General features: G+C 38.3%; 1 pseudogene; it reads right to left on the bottom strand.

Annotated features, from left to right (window-relative positions):
• Positions 1–5,884: 5,884 nt before the first annotated feature.
• On the bottom strand, positions 5,885–7,070 carry LOC102438306 (annotated as a pseudogene).
• Positions 7,071–9,430: the final 2,360 nt, after the last annotated feature.

A 9,430-nucleotide genomic window follows, 5' to 3' on the forward strand; every position in this document is an offset into this window, starting at 1 on the left:
GCCTCTAGTTTTAAAATAATAATGAAAATCTATTATCCTATATTACAATTGAGAAATTGAGGCCCAACCAAATTAAGAAAGATCTTAGTTCCCAAATTTGGTTAAAGACAATTCCAAGATACAAAATGGGCTATTAAAAGTGAGGACTCTGAAGTCCAGACACAGCTGAGTTCAAATCTCAGGTCAGCTTCTGAGAGCCAAGAGCCCTTGGACACATCACAGAGATTCCTGAAGTCTCAGTGCCTTGTCTGTAAGTGAGAATGATAATCTCTTATAGTGGTTATGAGTGGATGAAATGAGACTACCCATGGAACTTATTTATGTGTAGGGAAGGAAAATATATTTTCCCTCTATTCTTTAAACTCTTGACTGGGACCTCTGTAACAAAAGACTGATTAACAACAACAACAAAAGAAGCATACAAATTTATTTAATATAAGTTTTGAGTGACAAAAGAATCTCCATAGGAAACAAAGACCTAAAGAAGCAGTTAAACTTGAGTATTTTTTTATTTATTTAAATCATTATTGTTGAAAGTATTACATATGTCCTTTAGCTTTTAACCCATCACCCCCCCCCCCGCCCCCTTGTCTGTGTCCATGAGTTATGCCTATATGCATTCAACTTCTTTGGTTGATTTCTTCCCACGTACCCACCCACCCACTATTTTTATGTTGGTTTGATGAAGAGTGAAAAGTTGTGAAAAAAACATGATAGGGCAATTTGTATGAGCTAAGTATGGAAAATTGAAGGAAAATTAACAAGGCCTGTTCATTCAGATTCTTCTCCATGTCCCTTAGTCTTCAGAGACAGGGTTGCTTGCTCTGGGTTTGGGAAGGGCCCTCTCACATGAATGAATGTCTTGTGACCTGTTTCAGGGGACGGTCAGAAACTCCTTCCTGCACATGTCATTTCACACTATTTTTCAACTTGACATATTCAGTGTGACAATGTGCCATATTTTGAGGCTGCATGTCCTAAACTTTACTATAGGCTGCAACATAGTAAGCAGTAAATAATTCCTGAGCATTCACATTAGGCTTCTTGATTAGTTTAAGAACAAAAGTCTTGCAGATTCCTTTTTTAGTTGGCTAATTTAAATTAATTTTGTTGACTCTAGTTATATTCCAACATTAACATCATTCCCCAGTTGTTCTGTATCCATAATTGGCTTCTCTCATGCTGGTCTGGACACTAATTGCTCCATGATAGTAACAAATAAATTCTTAATCTTTTCTTTGCAATATTAAAAATTGTCCTGCATATATTAACTATTGTCAGAATTTATCCCTCCTTGGTATTCCCAACAATGGCAATCGTATTTTTAAGGCAATAGGTGCTGCTTCAATAGACTTTGCATACATGGCCACTCAGGATTTCGTGTTGTACTTTGATCTTTGGAACAGTGCCAATGACCTTCAGGTTCACAAGTTAGGCAGTTAAAACAATGAAGCAGGAGAAACAAAATATTTAGCCACCTACTATCTCAGGTGTAATATCTTTCCAGCCTGACCTTAATCAGAAACAGGCCGGACATTGAGGCAGTGGAGAGAAGCACTTGAAACTCTGATAAGTTTTTCTGCAATATTTCCCCCTCTTTTCACCCCCGAACCTATGGCTATGTTTTAGCAGCATGCTTACACATTAAAGCATGGGTGGAGAACCTTTTTCCTGCAAGGATCATTTGGATATTTATAACATCATTTGTGGGCCATACACAATTATCAACTTAAAAATTAGCCTGCTGCCGGGCCAGCGTGGCTCAGTGGTTGAGCGTCGACCTATGAATCCAGAGGTCACAGTTTGATTCCCTGTCAGTGCACATGCCTAGGTTGTGGGATCGATTCTCCAGTGTGGGGGGTGCAGGAAGCAGCCAATTAATGATTCTCTCTCATCACTGATGTTTCTATCTTTCCCTCCCTCTCCCTTCCTTTCTGAAATCAATAAAAATATATATATATATATATTTTTAAATTAGCCTGCTGTATTTAGTCAAACATTTAATTAACTTACCCCTAATGAGATGGCTGGAACTGCTTCTCTGGTGAGGCATGTGATATTAGCTGGTATTGATGATGTTGCTACTCACAACTGCTTTTCCAAGTTTGTTTCGGTCAGTCTGGAGCGCAGTGAAATCTTTGCAATGGTAAATTTTGAAAAGAACTACTCCCAGCAGTTTTTCCAAACACAGATGCCTGTTTCAATGCATGTCTCCTCAAAGTGGGAAATTCACTATTGCCAATGTAACATTTATAGAACTCAAGCAGTGGGAGGTTGCAATATATAGCTTTCCACTCATCATCACTTTGCAGCTGAATGATTTCATGTTGTAGGTTATTGGACACATCAGCTGGTTCCACATTGAACAGTGTAGCAAAGTTGTTCAATTCATTTGTTTACTTTTCACATCCTTGCATCTTTCATTAAATGCCTCAATTAGTTTCCCACATTCACCAGCATATTTAAGTGTAGTAGAAGGCTTTTGTCCTTCCAGAGTGTGGAAATGCACCCTGTTATTCCTCGGAAAAACACTTTCACAGCCTTAATTTAGCTTCAAATGATGTCACATTGGGAAGCAGGGAGCTGAGAAGCTGGTTGGGGCCCTGCAGCTTGACATTACTTGTGCACAGATTTCATGCACCATGCCTCTAGTTTTCTATAAATGTCAATTAAATCCATTTGATCCAGGGTATCATTTAGAGTCACTGTTTCCTTGTTAATTTTTTTGTCTGGAGGATCTATCCCGTGAAGCCAGCGGGGTGTTAAAGTCCCCTACTATGACTGTATTGCTTCAATCTCTCCCTTAAAGTCCTGTAGAAGTTTTTATTTTTATTTTTGTATTTCTTTTTTTTAATATTTGCGCACTCCTATATTGGGTGCATATTTGTTTCCCAGGATTATATTTTCTTGTTAGATGGATCTCTTCAGAATTATGTATTAAACTTTATTGTCTCTTGTGATGGCCTTCATTTTGAAGTCTATTTTGTAAGATATGAGTATTACTACACCAGCTTTTTTTCTCTTTCCCGTTTGCATGGAATTTTTTTTCCCATCCTTTGACTCTCATCCTATGTGAGAATTTTGTTCTGAGGTGGATCTCTTGTATACAGCATACAATTGGGTCATGTTTTTATGTCCATTCAGCTACCCTATGTCTTTTGATTGGAACATTTAATACATTTACATTTAAGGTTACTTATTGATAAGTTCTTATTTACTGCCATTTTAATTATTTATGACTATTTTTCTCTCTCCCTCTATTCCTTTGTCTCATTACAGCAGTCCTGTTAGCATTTTGCTATGCTAGTTTGGTGATGATGAACTCCTTCAGCCTTTTTCTTTTTCCTTTTTTTTTTCTTGAACGCACATTATTTTACCATCTATTTTGCATGATAGCCTTGCTGGATATAGTAATCTTGGTTTCAGATCCTTGCTTTTCATTACCTTGAACACTTCATGCCATTCCTTTTTTGCCTATAGAGTTTCTTTTGAAATAGCAGCTGACAGCCTTATGGGAGCTCCTTTGTAGATAACAAATAGCTTTTCTCTTGTGGACTTTAAGATTCTCTCTTTGTCTTTAATTTTTGGAATTTTAATTATGATGTGTCTGGGTGTGAGCCTGTTTGAGTTCTTTTTAATAGGGATTCTCTGTGCCTCCTGAACTTGTATGACTGTTTTCTTCACCATGATAGGGAAGCTTTCTGCCATTATTTCTTGAAATACCATCTCTATTCATTACTTAATTTCTTCTCCTTCTGTCACTTCTATTATGTGAATATTGTCTGTTTCATGTTGTCCCACTGCTTCCTTAAACTGTCCCCTGTCTTTTAGTTCTTTTTTCTTTTTGGTTCTGATTGTGTGATTTTTTTTTCTAACCTGTCTTCTAATTCACTGATCCAATCCTCAGCTTCTCCTATCTGCTGTGTATTCCTTCTACTGTGTTCTTTATTCATGCTATTTCATTCTTCATTTCTTAGTGGTCTTTTTGCATAGTTACTGTTTCCTTTCTCATGCTCTTGATGATCTTTGCCATCATATTCTGAACATTATATCTGATTAATTTTTTTATGTCTGATTTAGCTCTTCTTCTGGAGAATTCTCTTGACCTTTCGTTTGGGGGTTGTTTCTTTGTCTCTTCATTTTAGCTGCCTATTTGGGTTTGTGACTATGTATCAGGTAGATCTGCTACGTCTCTCAATCTCTAGTGCAGGACAGTGTCAAATGCGATTTCTGATTAATTAGATCAGATAAAGACTCAAAGCATCCAGAGACCACCAACTTAAACAATACACAACAATAAACTCAACATGGATAAAATACTTAAAGTCAGTAAGTAGCTGTGGCTAAGAGGAGCAAGGCTGCTCAAATTCTGAAGGAACGGCATTATGCAGTGCAACCTATCCTGCTCCTGCCACTCAGGACAGATCAGGAATGTGAAAGGATAAACAGAGAGATGCCACTGATTTTTCAGTAGGAGACAGATTTCTCAAGACAGAAAGCAGGAACTACAGTACTGAACCTATACAAATTTTAAAGTTATTTGAGGTAAAACACATGAAAAATAAACAACTAATTCTTTACAAAATGTACATTGGACCTTGTTAAAATTATTCATGGGCTTGAGGACATTATTCTAAAACATGGCACCTTGACATATTTAGTATCATAGCTGAAAAAGTATGAGAAAAAGGCAGAAACAAAAATATCATTTCTTCTTCCCCACTCTTCTTTCATGAAAGAGGTCATAAAACTCCCATGTGAAATTGACCCTCCCTGCATCAATGGTTAGGAGGACATTCTTATCACAAGAGAGAGGGAATTGGAGTCTGAAAAGTCTGTATAAACAAAACTTGCTAAATTAACCCTTATCTTCCTAATTACTTCTTCACCATTTACTACCAGGTACTCCTAGCCTGACCTCCTCTGTCTTGTCATTTTTTTTTCACAAATTTAATCTTTGTCTAAAAGATAGAAAAGCTTCCTACTCTGGACCCTTCTCTGAGGTTTTCATTCTCCTGAAAAAAATCCCATGTGTGTGTAAAAATTCAGTGAAATTTGTGTGCTTTTCTTCTGTTAATCTATTTTTTCAATTTAATTTTCAGACCCTGACAGGGACTTTAAGAGGGTCAAAGAAAAATCTTCTTTCTCCTCTACTATTTCTTGAATGTATGTATCTTTCTGGAGTGATTTATATTTTAAAATATTTCCTCTTTTACTGAACTCAGTAAGTAGTATGTTATCACTTTCTCATTCATTATTCATTTTATGGAGAGCCTACCAGCTGATCTCCTCAGTGATCAATTGTAAAAATCTGAACAAATATAAAAATGACACAGTAAGACCCATTCTCTCCATAAATTTATAATCTGATTGAAGAGACAATTGTCTGGAATTTGCACCATTGCAGTACTTTCTTAGGGTTTTTTTTTTTTTGATTTTTAAGGATTTTATTTGAATCATTCCCCCTTCCAATGTTATTAACTGTCTAAAACCCAGAGCATAAATATGCTACAACTGATTAAAGGCCACCATCGAGTTGTGATGTTTATATTCGGGACTCTCAACAACTGTTTAACACTCACCTACGCTCATATTAATAAGTTGTGTTTATAGATGTATCCATTACTTTTAAAAAGAATTTTATAAGTTTAATGTGAAATTTTTAAAAATACAAATAGAAGGTCACTTTCTTTAATTTACAAAAACACATGAGTAGAAACAAAAGAAAATTAAACATTCCCACATTTGTTTACACCACTATAGTTTTTCATATCAACGTCACCATTCACACACTTAGGAAGCAGGTGGCAATTTAGGGCTGGGAAAGAAAGAAAACAAAGACAACTTTTCTACCATGTGGATTCTATACTGTGTAGAGCTGTGCTCACAGATGGTGTCTCTGGTTTCTCCACTGTGCAGGAGTTGAGTTGTATATAACATGGAAGCTGTTCAAAAGCTGAGGGAGACGAGAAATGATGGGTTTTACCCTGGTGCATTGTCATACCTTTCAAACAATGGTAGGGCTACCAGCTTGTCATTTTTAGGCACTGAAAACAAGGCTTTCTCTTGAAGTTGAACCAAAAACAACTTCTTATGTTCCCTCGGTTTTGAAATATGTGCAGGACTCTATGGATACTGAGGAGGTTCAAAATTTGGTCTCCACCAGTTACCAATACAGTCCCCAATGACCCAGTCTTACAGGACTCCATCCTGATGACTATCTCTGTCATTAACATAGTCCTTCAACTTCATCTTCTCCTGGGTTCAGTTCACCACCAGGTAGTTGGAAGAAAGTTGTTTCCAGCTGGAGCAGTAACATATGGGGTAGGCCGGTGCCCATGTACAATCAGAACCCCTTCTACAGTCCTGCTCATCCAATTTTATCAAATTCCTCACTCATGCATTGAAATCTGTCTGCCACATAGAAGCTCTTCCTTCCTCCTCCCTCCTTCCCTCCCTTCTATTTTATTTATTTATTTATTTTTATTTTTTTAATATATTTTATTGATTTTTTACAGGGAGGAAGGGAGAGAGATAGAGAGTTAGAAACATCAATGAGAGAGAAACATCGATTAGCTGCCTCTTGCACATCTCCCACTGGGGATGTGCCCGCAACCCAGGTACATACCCTTGACCGGAATCGAACCTGGGACCTTTCAGTCCACAGGCTGACGCTCTATCCACTGAGCCAAACCGGTTTCGGCCTATTTTTAAATATATTTATTGATTTTTAGAGATAGGTGAAGGGAGAGAGATAGAAGAACATTGATTGGAGAGCAAAACATCAGATTGGCTGCCTCCTGCACATGCCCTACTGGGGGGATCCAGCCTGTGCCCTGATGGGGAATTGAGCCAACAGCCCTTCTGTGCAAAGAACAACACCCAACCAACTGAGCCAGTCCAGCCAGGGCGAGAGGCTCTTTTGTACCAAAAGTATAATTGGTGAGAGGATAGAGGGTGATGGTGGGTCCCAAGGTGAGGGGCTTGGTCTGCTGGGTGTACTTGTTGACACCCCACCCCCTCCGCCAGTGGGTCTGTGAGCTATAGGACTGGGTGGCACCGCAGTCTTGCTGGTGAGCAAAGGGGGAGAGACAGGGAGGCAGACTGGCCCGTTTGGGCAGTGGTTCTCTGCATCCCACTCAGCAGCCATTAACATAGACATACTTATTCTTTTTTTTTTATTTTTTTTATTTTTCGCTAAAAGTATTACAAAGGGTATTACATAAGTGTCCTTTTTTCCCCCCCCACCCTTGACAAGCCCCTGCCCTCCCTTACCCCCCAGTGTCTTATGTCCATTAGTTATGGTTATATGGATGCATACAAGTCCTTCGGTTGATCTCTTACTCCCCTTCCTCCTGTCCCCCAACCCTCCCTGGCCTTCCCACTGCAGTTCGACAATCAGTTTGAGGCAGCTCTGCCACTGTATTTATTATTGTTCAAAAGTTTGTAATGGTCTTAATTATCCACGAAAGAGTGAGATCATGTGGTATTTTTCCTTCATTGACTGGCTTGTTTCACTTAGCATAATGCTCTCCAGTTCCATCCATGCTGTTGCAAATGGTAAGAGTTCCTTCTTTTTAACAGCAGCATAGTATTCCATCGTGTAGATGTACCAAAGTTTTCTAATCCATTCATCTACTGATGGGCACTTAGGCTGTTTCCAGATCTTAGCTATGGTGAATTGTGCTGCTATGAACATCTGGGTGCATATATCCTTTCTGATTGGTGTTTCTGGTTTCTTGGGATATATTCCTAGAAGTGGGATCACAGGGTCAAATGGGAGTTCCATTTCCAATTTTTTGAGGAACCTCCATACTGCCTTCCATAGTGGTTGCACCAGTCTGCATTCCCACCAGCAGTGCACAAGTGTTCCTTTTTCTCCACATCCTCTCCAGCACTTGTCGTTTGTTGATTTGTTGATGATGGCCATTCTGACAGGTGTGAGATGGTACCTCATTGTTGTTTTGATTTGCATCTCTCGGATGATTAGTGACTTTGAGCATGTTTTCATATGTCTCTTGGCTTTCTGAATGTCCTCTTTTGAAAGGTGTCTATTTAGATCCTTTGCCCATTTTTTGATTGGATTGTTTATCTTCTTTTTGTTAAGTTGTATGAGTTCCCTATAAATTTTGGAGATTAAGCCCTTATCAGATATGACGTTGGCAAATATGTTTTCCCACGAGGTGGGTTTTCTTGTTGTTTTGTTGATGGTTTCTTTTGCTGTGCAGAAGCTTTTTATTTTGATGTAGTCCCATTTGTTCAGTTTCTCTTTAGTTTCAACTGCCCTAGGAGCTGTATCAGTGAAGAAATTGTTTTGGCATATGTCTGAGATTTTGTTGCCTTTGTATTCTTCTAGAATTTTTATGGTTTCCTGTCGTACATTTAAGTCCTTTATCCATTTTGAGTTTATTCTTGTGTATGGTGTAAGTTGGTGGTCTAGTTTCATTTTCTTGCATATATCTGTCCAATTTTCCCAACACCATTTATTGAAGAGACTATCTTGGCTCATTGTATGTTCATGCCTCCTTTGTCAAAAATTAATTGAGCATATTGGTTCGGGCTAATTTCTGGACTCTCTATTCTATTCCATTGATCTATATGTCTGTTCTTGTGCCAGTACCAGGCAGTTTTGAGAACAGTGGCTTTGTAATACAGCTTGATATCTGGCATTGAGATCCCGCCTACTTTGTTCTTTCTCAGGATCGTTGCAGCTATTCGGGGTCTTTTTTTATTCCAGATGAATTTTTGGAGAGTTCGTTCTAGATCTTTGAAGAAGGCCATTGGTATTTTAATGGGGAGTGCGTTGAATGTATAGATTGCTTTGGGTAGTATAGACATTTTAATGATGTTGATTCTACCAATCCAAGAACATGGTATGTTCTTCCATCTGTTTATGTCTTCCTCTATCTCTTTTTTCAACGTCCTGTAGTTTTCTGAGTAGAGGTCTTTAACCTCTTTAGTTAAGTTTATTCCTAGGTATCTTAATTTTTTTGGTGCGATGGTAAATGGGATTGTTTTTCTAATCTCTCTTTCTGAAAGTTCACTATTGGTGTATAGAAATGCCTCAGATTTCTTGGGGTTAATTTTGTATCCTGCTACATTGCCAAATTCATGTATTAAGTCTAGTAGCTTTTTGATGGAGTCTCTAGGGTTTTGTATGTATAATATCATGTCATCTGCAAATAAGGACAGTTTTACTTCCTCTTTTCCAATTTGGATGCCTTTTATTTCTTCTTCTTGCCTAATTGCAATGGCTAATACTTCCAGTACTATGTTGAACAGGAGTGGTGAGAGTGGGCATCCCTGTCTTGTTCCTGTTCTTAGGGGAAATGGTGTTAGTTTTTGACCATTGAGTATGATGTTGGCTGTGGGCTTGTCATATATGGCTTTTATTATGTTGAGGTATGATCCTTCTATTCCCACCTTTCTG

The sequence above is a fragment of the Myotis lucifugus genome, unplaced genomic scaffold (genome assembly GCF_000147115.1).
Source record: "Myotis lucifugus unplaced genomic scaffold, Myoluc2.0 scaffold_2153, whole genome shotgun sequence".
In the NCBI taxonomy this organism is placed as follows: domain Eukaryota; kingdom Metazoa; phylum Chordata; class Mammalia; order Chiroptera; family Vespertilionidae; genus Myotis; species Myotis lucifugus.